Below are 12,563 nucleotides of genomic sequence, written 5' to 3' on the forward strand. Positions count from 1 at the left end.
TTACCTATTTGGTCCTCTGCTGCTTTCATTATTTCATCTCTAGAAACTACCGGTTCGTCTGCTATTGTACGCCTTTCCCCTTTTTCAGTCAATATTTGTCTAGTGCTCAACAAGCAGTGCTTCTTTCCGTTTATAAAATTTCAATCTCTTAATTTTCTTTCTCAAATTGTTTCATCTATCAATTACAGTTCATAGCCAATAAACTGTGGACAGAGTCCGTATACGCCTCTGGAAATATTTCGCCGTTTAAAATCTGGATCCTAATCCTCTGTCTTATAATTGACAATGTGTCTGAAACCTTCCGATGTCTCCATATTCCTTCCACGTACAAAATCTTCTTTCATGGTTTTTAGCTCAAGTATTATTAATATAAATAATTAACTTGTGCTATGTAAACTTCTATAAGGCGTCTTTCTCTTTCATTCCTTTAGCCGCGTCCACGTTCCGCTATTTTTCCATCTTTCTTTTTTCTACTAGCGAATTCTCTTCCGCATCACAGTTACATTTTTGTCTTCCTTAACGATCTGAATAATTTCTTTTATCTCCGAAGTAGTTTCAGCCTCTTCATTACCTGCGGAGCTAGTAGGCATATATACTTGTGAAACTGTGGCGAATGTTGGCTTTGTGTCTGCTCTGGAAACGAGAACGGGTTCACTACGCTCTTTACAATAGCTCTTCTGCGTCCTTATTTTCTTATTCATTATTACACCTATTCTTGCACTGAACACTATTTGATTTTGTGTAGATAATACAACAATCACCTGAGAAGAAGCCCTGTTAATTAACTAATTATTACTACAGTTAACATTGATTTCTCTTTTTAAATTCTCTACTCTATTTAGCAGATTGACGGATTTAATATTCGACGTTCGAACCCCATATATGTTTTTCCTGATGATGTCATCCCGTTGAGTTGTTTCTGCTCTCCGGAATATTTTATGCAAGAGGATGCCATCATTCTTAAACTATACAGTAGAGCAGCACGTTCTCGGTAAATATAACTGCTGTTGAATTTTCTTGCTTCCAGCTGTTCGCAGTACCATCATAGCAAGGCCCTATTGTGTAATGCTACAAGGCCAGGACCCACATGTTACTCTGGCATTTCCACAGATACCTCCCTCATGTTGTTGCACCTATGCCACAACTGTCTGTGTTAGTGAGGCACGAAGACCATGGCACTGTGGTGACGTCCATGGTCTGTTGAAGAAAAAAAGATACGTATATACAGGTTGTCCCAGAAATGTTGCGACGAACTTCGAGGAGTTGTAGAGGGTATCTTGATGAACAAATGGAGGAGAGGAACCGTGTCCGGAAACGTCAACCAACGATGCTACAGAGCATCGAAGTCATAGGTTTCGGCGCCTACCACTATGCCACATCTTCGACAGCAAACGCGACTTTGTACGCCGATGCACGGTAGGCGGAACTGTTCAAAATGTTCTTTGTTACTCACAAGGGAACCTCCCCATCGCACCCCCCTCAGATTTTGTTATAAGTTGGCACAGTGGATAGGCCTTGAAAAACTGAACACAGATCAATCGAGAAAACAGGAAGAAGTTGTGTGGAACTACGAAAAAATAAGCAAAATATACAAACTGAGTAGTCCATCCGCTAGATAGGCAACATCAAGGCTAATATGAACTCACGAGCGCCGTGATCCTGTGGTTAGCTTGAGCAGCTGCGGAACGAAAGGTCATTGGTTCAAGTCTTCCCTCGAGTGAAAAGTTTAATTTTTTATTTTCAGACAATTATCAAATTTCAGGCACTCACACACAATCAACTTCGCTCTCCAAAATTCCAGGATATGTTCAGATTTGCTTGGACATATGCAGGATTTGACGGTCTACACACGGAAAAATTTGAGAACGTTAGAAACATATGTTTTGACAGAGCACAGGGAAAACTCTGCGACTGTGAAACTGTTGCATTCATTTGTTGCAGTTTATGTGACAAACTCTTATGTTTTCATCACTTTTTGGGAGTGATTATCATATTCACAAGAAAACCTAAATAGGGCAAGGTAGAAGAATCTTTTTACCCATTCGCCAAGTGTACAAGTTAGGTGGGTCGACAACATATTCCTGTCATGTGACGCACATGCCGTCACCAGTGTCGTGTAGAATATATCAGACTCGTTTTTCTGTGGAGAAATCGGTTGACCTATGACCTTGCGATCAAATGTTTTCGGTTCCCATTGGAGAGGCACGTCCTTTCGTCTACTAATCGCACGGTTTACCGGTGCGGTCGCAAAACACAGACACTAAACTTATTACAGTGAACAGAGACGTCAATGAACGAACGGACAGATCATAACTTTGCGAAAATAAAGAAATTGAACTTGTCACTGGAGGGAAGGCTTGAACCAAGGACCTCTTGTTCCGCAGCTGGTCACGCTAACCACGGGACCACGGCGCTCCTGATCTCACGTTAGCCTCGATGTTGCCTATCTTACGCATTGACTACTCAGTTTGTATATGTTGCTCATTTTTTTCATAGTTCCACACAACTTCTTTCTGTTTTCTCGATTGACCTGTGTTCAGTTTTTCAAGGCCTATCCAGTGTGCCAACTTATATCTAAATCTGAGGGGGGTGCGATGGGGAGGTTCCCTTGTCAGTGATCGCGACTGATTGCACGATCGCCAGAAGATAGAGCTAGCTACTGCGTAGACAGGCCTCGTCTCCTACGAATGCGATGCTCTGTTGCCTCGGTGGACGAGGGTTTTAGACACGGATTTTTTCTCTTATATACCGAGAAACATTATAGATTTGGTTCAGTGGTTCAAATGGCTCTGAGCACTATGGGACTTAACATCTGTGGTCATCAGTCCCCTAGAACTTAGAACTACTTAAACCTAACTAACCTAGGGACATCACACACATCCATGCCCGAGGCAGGATTCGAACCTGCGACCGTAGCAGTCGCCCGGTTCCGGACTGAGCGCCTAGAACATTATAGATTTAAGAAGGTTCTAGGAGAAAAGTCAACTACGGATGGAAACGCGAGTCCAAACCGTCATCCACCGAGGCAAGGCCTTTCTATGCAGCAGGCAGCTCCATCTTCTCTACTGGCGATCGTGGCCGTCAGTAGCGATCACTGAATAGCAAACAAAATTGCCAGACGTTCCGCCTACGGTCTGCAGCGTACAAAGTCACGGATGTTGCCGATGCGGTGGTCTAGGGACGGGCGCCGGTGCCTGTAACTTGGATGTTCTGTAGCGTTGTTGTATGACTTTTATGGACACGGGTTCCTGGTCCTCGATTTTTTTCTCAAGACACCCTCGGCGATCCCTCGAAGTTCGTGACAACATTTCTGGGACAAACTGTATATATTTCCGAAACCCAGGTACTACGCAGACAACGAGAATTGAAATTAGAATTATATATTAGTACCTTCAGCTGCTTACGGGCGTTGATATATGTCAACGGGGACAGATGAAAATGTGTGCCCCGACAGGGACTCGAACCCGGGATCTCCTGCTTACATGGCAGACGCTCTATCCAACTGAGCCACCGAGGATAGTGTGACTGTAGGGACTATCTCGCGCAAAACCTCCCTCGCGACCCACATTCTCATCTTATATGTCCACACACTACATGTCCAAAAGAACAGACGCCATATCCATATAAGTACACTCCTGGAAATTGAAATAAGAACACCGTGAATTCATTGTCCCAGGAAGGGGAAACTTTATTGACACCTGGGGTCAGATACATCACATGATCACACTGACAGAACCACAGGCACATAGACACAGGCAACAGAGCATGCACAATGTCGGCACTAGTACAGTGTATATCCACCTTTCGCAGCAATGCAGGCTGCTATTCTCCCATGGAGACGATCGTAGAGATGCTGGATGTAGTCCTGTGGAACGGCTTGCCATGCCATTTCCACCTGGCGCCTCAGTTGGACCAGCGTTCGTGCTGGACGTGCAGACCGCGTGAGACGACGCTTCATCCAGTCCCAAACATGCTCAATGGGGGACAGATCCGGAGATCTTGCTGGCCAGGGTAGTTGACTTACACCTTCTAGAGCACGTTGGGTGGCACGGGATACATGCGGACGTGCATTGTCCTGTTGGAACAGCAAGTTCCCTTGCCGGTCTAGGAATGGTAGAACGATGGGTTCGATGACGGTTTGGATGTACCGTGCACTATTCAGTGTCCCCTCGACGATCACCAGTGGTGTACGGCCAGTGTAGGAGATCGCTCCCCACACCATGATGCCGGGTGTTGGCCCTGTGTGCCTCAGTCGTATGCAGTCCTGATTGTGGCGCTCACCTGCACGGCGCCAAACACGCATACGACCATCATTGGCACCAAGGCAGAAGCGACTCTCATCGCTGAAGACGACACGTCTCCATTCGTCCCTCCATTCACGCCTGTCGCGACACCACTGGAGGCGGGCTGCACGATGTTGGGGCGTGAGCGGAAGACGGCCAAACGGTGTGCGGGACCGTAGCCCAGCTTCATGGAGACGGTTGCGAATGGTCCTCGCCGATACCCCAGGAGCAACAGTGTCCCTAATTTGCTGGGAAGTGGCGGTGCGGTCCCCTACGGCACTGCGTAGGATCCTACGGTCTTGGCGTGCATCCGTGCGTCGCTGCGGTCCGGTCCCAGGTCGACGGGCACGTGCACCTTCCGCCGACCACTGGCGACAACATCGATGTACTGTGGAGACCTCACGCCCCACGTGTTGAGCAATTCGGCGGTACGTCCACCCGGCCTCCCGCATGCCCACTATACGCCCTCGCTCAAAGTCCGTCAACTGCACATACGGTTCACGTCCACGCTGTCGCGGCATGCTACCAGTGTTAAAGACTGCGATGGAGCTCCGTATGCCACGGCAAACTGGCTGACACTGACGGCGGCGGTGCACAAATGCTGCGCAGCTAGCGCCATTCGACGGCCAACACCGCGGTTCCTGGTGTGTCCGCTGTGCCGTGCGTGTGATCATTGCTTGTACAGCCCTCTCGTAGTGTCCGGAGCAAGTATGGTGGGTCTGACACACCGGTGTCAATGTGTTCTTTTTTCCATTTCCAGGAGTGTATATAGTTCTGGCAATACCAGCTATGACCTTCTTCTTCTGTGTGGATGCACACATATTACCCGGACTCTTACGGGACTCGGTAAGAATGTCTTCCACGAGTAATGAGTGTGTTGGGTAGGGACACTACGAACGCAGTGTGTGGACATATAAGGTGAGAATGTGGGTCTCACGGGAGGTTTGTGCGAGATAGTCCCTGCAGTCACACTATTCTCTGTGCACTCGGTGGCTCAGTTGGATAGAGCGTCTGCCATGTAAGCAGGAGATCCCGGGTTCGAGTCCCGGTCGGGACACACATTTTCACCTGTCACTGTTCATATATGCCAACCTCCTCCTTACTGAGAAACGTACTGGTGTGGTATGTTATAATTTTTCATTATTTCTTTCGCTCTTAGTCGCTAAGTATAGACATCACCTCACTTGCTCTCTTAGCTTACTTACCTTACTTCCTTTGAATCTTTCAGTGCCTTTATTATTACTGATGTTAACAATGTATTCATTTACGTTTGAGTTACGGTTTTCTACAGTTCTTCTTCATTTCTAGTTTGCTTCCAGATGTTTCCTACTACTACACTGAAGGCTCTGTTAACACAAATCGCGTGTACGGAAGATGTTACCGTTTTGCCAATACTGTCAGAGTCGACCGTCCAGTTTTTATAAATCTTCTTCTGTGATTATGAGTGGAGTATTTTATTTATTTTGGGAAAACAACGTTCTGTGAACGAAGAAAAGAAACTGGCATGTTACATACTTCTTTTTATTTTACGTACACTAACATAATATCACAAAAATAAATCCTCGGGTACTGTATACCATGGGCGGCATTTGGTAAACAAAGGGTCCACGAGATCTGTCGAGTATGACAATGTGAATTTTAATGTCAAGAGGTCAACGTATGTTTAAAATAAATTATGATTGTTACTACACACAGTGTTTCAAAAAAATTCATCCGATTTCACAAGACTGTATCTTCTTCACGATGAAGGTAATCACCTTTCGTAAATTTTAATATTTACTTAGGACAACGAAGTTTTTATTTAGAAATGAAGCATTCCATTTTATATCTTTTACACGCACACTCATACAAACGTGTTGTGCTTTCTACTATTATATTTCGGATCAGAACGGGGTATCGACAAGAAGGTCATATAGCCATCTCTTAATCCGTTCCCAACCATGCCAATCCTGCGCTGGTGCGAGACAAAGGCAGAAGGAAAATAATAATAAGAAGAGGTTCGTCGCTCTTAAAAATGGTATCGTCCCAGCACGGAGTGACAGGTGAACTCATGTTGTCTTACTTATATGTTTATCGGTGGGCCTACGCAAGAGCGAGAAAATTGAAATACTCTGCTGCCTTCCCCATTAAAATGATACCAGTAACGATCCAGATAATTTAACATTCAAGAAATTATCTACTTTTTTTCGAATATTGACATTCCTTTCTCCTCTCGTTTCCGCAGTTAAGCCCATCGGTTCATTGCTTTGCGGGTCCGTTTTGTGTTTATTATCTTCGCTGGGAGTCCATAATATTTTATATTGTATGTCAACTAATTTTTAATGAGGAATTCAGTTTGCATTCATGACGGATTTCTTGCCTCTAAAAAACTATGAAAACTACGAACGGTTATGTTTGAAAAGTGGGTGATATATGGTCGAAAGAGCAACGCTAGCAATTTAAGAGAAAATAAATCGACCCACAGATGACCGCGGCAGATACGAGAAATTACATGATTGAGTATAAATGCTTAACGGAGTACTGGCACGCAATTTTCTACTAAGTTATTTGAAGGTTCCTCGCGGCAGAAGCATAATCGAGCACGAGAGGGACTCTCCAAACTTTCATGTATTTGCGTCATTTCTGGAGGAAATATTTACGGCCTGGTCTTTTTTTTTTTTTTTTTTTTTTGCGGAAAAGACCGTTACGGGAATCGCGTACCGCGATATATATATATATATATATATATATATATATATATCCCGCTACGTGATGGTATATATATGACACATGTTTGCACACGTATTTCATGTCTATCTGTAACGAATTTTGCCGTGCAGTTTCATCGAATCCTGAAGAAACTTGTAATTCCCTTTGGGCAAGAAGTATGCAGATAGTCGTGGACAATGGTTCAACTTGAAAGGTTTGAAAATGTGGACAACCGCTTTTTAAATTTGTCATGGGTTAAGCATTTCATCTAATTTCTTCTCATTCACTCACATACCTTCTTTTTTGAATTTCTGCAAGAGTCTTGATTTAGACGAAAAGTCTAGAAGTTTCGAAAGTAACATGTAATGCAACTTGGAAACAATAGTCCAAACTCGAGCGAGCTCGTCTTCGTGAAATATTCTTAGAAGTTTCAGTATTATATGACGCCTTATTCCTGCTAAAAGCCACATCTTTGATCTACCTCGAGTTATTTAAGCACTATACTGCACATTTGTAAAAACTTCCAGTTTTCACTTGGTAAGGGGCGAAGAGAGCTCACTCTTTTGTATATTTTATCCTGAACCTCGAACGTTGTTGCAAACCCACTTTGTTCTACGACAGATGATATTCCAAATGAATTATATCGCCTTGTGTTGCTGATGAAATGCTTGGATTCTAAGGTAGCCTCAAACATGTGAGAGAGCAACGGTCCTGGAGGCATTTTGAGCGGTGGTAGACGCACTTTCCCAATGGAGCAACACATACCTGAAGCTTCACGTTTATACTTCTTAGCAAGATGGTACTTAAGAGATTTTACACTTTGCTTGCAGGAGACGTTCACATCGTGCCTCAAATTCAACACTTCATGATGTGGGGGCTCATTTCCCACTTCCTTGTAAGCTTGTCCGTGTCGTACCTGAGATTCAACAGACCGTGATGTACTTCCTCGGAACCCCAATCGTTGTAAGCGACGTTCACGTCGATCTGCAGATTGGTTCAAATGGTTCAAATGACTCTGCGCACTATGGGACTTAACTTCTGAGGTCATCAGTCCCCTAGAACTTAGAACTACTTAAACCTCACTAACCTAAGGACATCACACACATCCATGCCCGAGGCAGGATCCGAACCTGCGACCGTAGCGGTCGCGCGGTTCCAGACTGTAGCGCCTAGAACCGCTCGGCCACCCCGACCGGCGATCTGCAGATTCACCAACCCGTACTGAGGTGACTTGTTCCCGCGTAGCCTGAAGTCGATGGTGTCGTTGATAACGTGTTTCATTTCTTCGCGGTAGTTTCCCTTCTTTCCTTGCTTTCCTTTCCGGTCAATGGATTTCTGTTTCGTTTCAGGTATACTGATAGCAGTAACTGATTGTCGTTTCGATAAAAGTATTTCTTGATTCTCCGCTGTTTTCTACTGTGCGACTCCATCAGAGGGGCATTAAATGCATTCGTGCCATTCAACGGTATGGTATGATCTTTGGCCCTAGAGACGTTAACAAAAATTGTTGGCCCGTTGCAATGCTCGTTCTTCCTGCAAGGTTGACTCAAGAGGCAGATGGCCCTTAAAGTCCTCCAAGTCAACTAAATACTGGAAAAAAATACCAGCTGGTTGTTTTCGAACATTTTTACCTGTCAATCCTTCTCATCGCCACCATATTCCCTAGGGGTGGTAAGGGGTTTAGTATCTCGCAGTGTTGTTGTTCAAATAATAAGTCATCCATGTACAAAATTTGATTGTACTTCTATGTTGCCCGATTTTCACTTTCATAGTCACCTCTGTGTTACAAATTTGCTTGAAATCGAACAATCTGTTCAACAGGAGACGTGGAACGTCTGCTATGTTGCGAGTCACTCACATGGCTAAAATACTATTCAGAGTGCTTAGAAACAGTTTGAAAAGCTTGTAAAGATGTTGCAGAGAGGGGGAGGAGTTGTGCTGATAAATAAATAATTAAAAAAAATTCGACGTGTTGCGATATTTCCGATTTATTTAGTCTTGACGTTTGCGAATGTTTGCTTCACATAAAGCTTCAAACTCCATGTCTATGTGGAGTAATCACTCCTGAATATCTGATGATGGAAAAATTCCGAGGCGCGTCATATCAGCAATAAGGTCATTCCATGCTCGATGTCTGACTTACCTGCGATCCAGTCAGACTGAAAGCAGAACTGCTCATTGTTATAATAACGGTCGCCTGGCTGTGCACGATTTTATGTCGCGTTTATTATACTGAAATTAAAACATTCTCAAACATCTTGGAATCCGTGGGACTGATATCTTGTCAGTATCAATGTTGATAATAGGCAAAAATTGCCGACATTCTCGATTCTCAGAATGGATGAACTACATACATACATGATTAAACCATGGAAAATCCAAGATATAATGTAACAATATCATGAAAAGGAAAATTGCTACTCACCATATAGCACAGATGCTGAGTCGCAGAGAGGCACAACAAAATTAAAGCTTTCGGCCATAGTGCCTTCGTCAGCAATGCACGTGACTGTGTGTGCGTGTGTATGTATGTCTGTCGTCCATTGTTGACGAAGGCCCTATGGCCGAAAGCTTTACTTGTGAGAGTCTTTTTGTTGTACCTATCTGCGACTCAGCATCTTCGCTATGTAGTGGGTAGCAACGTTCCTTTTCATTATAATGTTACATACACAATTAAATTTGTAAGGGAACCTCTGTGGGCGAGTCCTACTCGTTCATGACCAGTTTTTGTGAATATATGTTATTAGTAAATCCTCGATGCCTTAGAGAATCGAACTCACATGTATAAAACAACTTGATTACTTTACAACTGGGTAAATGTGTTGAATATTTGATGTATAGCATGTACGCGAGAAAAGTTTGGAAAAGGTTCGACATTATGCGTAAAGTTTGTTGGAAGTCGCTAAGTGCTATCATGTCGAAGAATTGGATGAATATAGTCTCGTTAATTTCCGCCACATTTTATGCATAAGTTACCTTTCTGCGCATCTCAGTGTTATGTCATCATATCAAAAATGGCTCTGAGCACTATGGGACTCAACTGCTGGGGTCATTAGTCCCCTAGAACTTAGAACTAGTTAAACCTAACTAACCTAAGGACATCACAAACATCCATGCCCGAGGCAGGATTCGAACCTGCGCCCGTAGCGGTCTTGCGGTTCCAGACTGCAGCGCCTTTAACCGCACGGCCACTTCGGCCGGCTGTCATCATATCTCTTGAGCTATACAGGGTGAGTCACCTAACATTACCGCTGGATATATTTCGTAAACCACATCAAATACTGACGAATCGATTCCACAGACCGAACGTGAGGAGAGGGGCTAGTGTAATTGGTTACTACAAACCATTAAAAAATGCACGGAAGTATGTTTTTTAACACAAACCTACGTTTTCTTAAATGGAACCGCGTTAGTTTTGTTAGCACATCTGAACATATAAACAAATACGTAATCAGTGCCGCCTTTGTTGCATTGTAAATGTTAATTACATCCGGAGATATTGTAACCTAAAGTTGACGCTTGAGCACCACTCCTCCGCTGTTCGATCGCGTGTATCGGAGAGCACCGAATTACGTAGGGATCCAAAGGGAACGATGATGGTCCTTAGGTACAGAAGAGACTGGACAGCACATTACGTCCACATGCTAACACCTTTTTATTGGTCTTTTTCACTGACGCACATGTACATTACCATGAGGGGTGAGGTACACGTACACACGTGGTTTCCATTTTCAATTACGGAGTGGAATAGTGTCCCGATATGTCAGGCCAATAGATGTTCAATGTGGTGGCCATCATTTGCTGCATACAATTGCAATCTCTGGCGTAATGAATGTCGTACACGCCACAGTACATCTGGTGTAATGTCGCCGCAGGCTGCCACAATACGTTGTTTCATATCCTCTGGGGTTGTAGGCACATCACGGTACACATTCTCCTTTAACGTACCCCACAGAAAGAAGTCCAGAGGTGTAAGATCAGCAGAACGGGCTGGCCAATTTATGCGTCCTCCACGTCCTATGAAACGCCCGTCGAACATCCTGTCAAGGGTCAGCCTAGTGTTAATTGCGGAATGTGCAGGTGCACCATCATGCTGATACCACATACGTCGACGCGTTTCCAGTGGGACATTTTCGAGCAACGTTGGCAGATCATTCTGTAGAAACGCGATGTATGTTGCAGCTGTTTGGGCCCCTGCAATGAAGTGAGGACAATGTTTCAAGCGTCAACTTTAGGTTACAATATCTCCGGATGTAATTAACATTCTACAATGCAACAAACGGCACTGATTACGTATTTGTTTATATGTTCAGATGTGCTAACAAAACTAACGTGGTTCCATTTACAAAAACGTAGGTTTGTGTTAAAAACATACTTCCGTGCATTTTTAATGGTTTGTATTAAACAATTACACTAGCCCCTCTCCTCACGTTCGGTCAGTGGAATCGGTTCGTCAGTATTTGATGTGGTTTACGAAATATATCCAGCGGTAACGTTAGGTGACTCACCCTGTATATTGTACAACTGTATAATTTTGCAGGTACATCCGGTGATATACGTAGATAATGTCTGCAAAGTTAGTTGTTATTAGAGTGCAGTTACAACACGCAAGTGAGGAATACGATAGGTTGAGGAGGGTGAAGGGTGCTGGGAAATGGGAACTGGCAGTTGACAAGAAGGGAGCTAGGAGGAGGAGGTATTCAGGCAGTTATACTTTGCGTATATGCAATAGATTTGAACAACTGTTAGTGGAGTATCTTGTAGCTGTAAGTGTAGGAAACATGCAGCAGTCATCAGCCGTTAGGAGGCTTAGGTCAGTTGCGAAGTCTAACAGAATGAAGAAGGTTCTGTTGCTTGGTAGTTTGCACAGTAGAGGTGTGGGCCAACAGTTGCAGGAAGTGTTGGGGAGTGAGTACCAGGTCACCAGCATTGTGAAGCCTAGTGCAGGGTTCGATCAGGTGACTGACAGCATAGGGATGTAGGAATTTTACGAAGGAGGATCAGGTAGTGATAGTGGGTGGAGCAGAGAATAGTCTGCCCCTATCAAGATGGGGAATATGATGTAGGTGGTGACCTAGAGAAGATAGCTACTCAAACTGGTGGCACTAATGTGCATTTCGTGCAACTGTTTCAGCGTCATGATCGGCCTCATCTTAATGCGGCTGTTAGGCGCGTTAACATGGGGCTGGAGAAGGCACCGATGGCAGAGAGCATGGGTCACATTTCAATGGTGCCAGTTGAGTCTATCAGTAGATCGGGTTTCACTTGGAGTGGTCTGGAACTCAATAGGTATGGGAAGGGGAGGCTGGCAAAGTTTATAGGTGACAGTGTAGTGGGTGGTGGTGGGATCACTCGTGGAAAAATTCCTGTAGTATTTGGTGTTAGAGCTGCATCTTTTTTAGAGTGAAGTCAGCTGATAGATATACCTGCTTAAAGGAAGTCCCTCTAACTAAGGGATCACTTTCAGAGGACGTCATGTTGCCAAATAGAGAAGGAATCAGCATATTTCATTAATGTGTAAGAGATATTAGCGATAAAGTTAGTGAACTGCTTAAATAATTTGATAATTCAGAGGCTTCCTTTACCAGGATA

General features: G+C 44.1%; 1 non-coding gene across 1 annotated transcript; it reads left to right on the forward strand.

The window, feature by feature from the left end:
• The first annotated feature begins 5,265 nt into the window (after nucleotides 1-5,265).
• Trnat-ugu (transfer RNA threonine (anticodon UGU)) lies at nucleotides 5,266-5,340 on the forward strand. The gene has a single exon. It is a non-coding gene; the product is annotated as a tRNA-Thr (tRNA).
• The last annotated feature ends 7,223 nt before the right edge of the window (nucleotides 5,341-12,563 follow it).

This window comes from Schistocerca nitens, chromosome 1 (genome assembly GCF_023898315.1).
Source record: "Schistocerca nitens isolate TAMUIC-IGC-003100 chromosome 1, iqSchNite1.1, whole genome shotgun sequence".
Taxonomy (NCBI): domain Eukaryota; kingdom Metazoa; phylum Arthropoda; class Insecta; order Orthoptera; family Acrididae; genus Schistocerca; species Schistocerca nitens.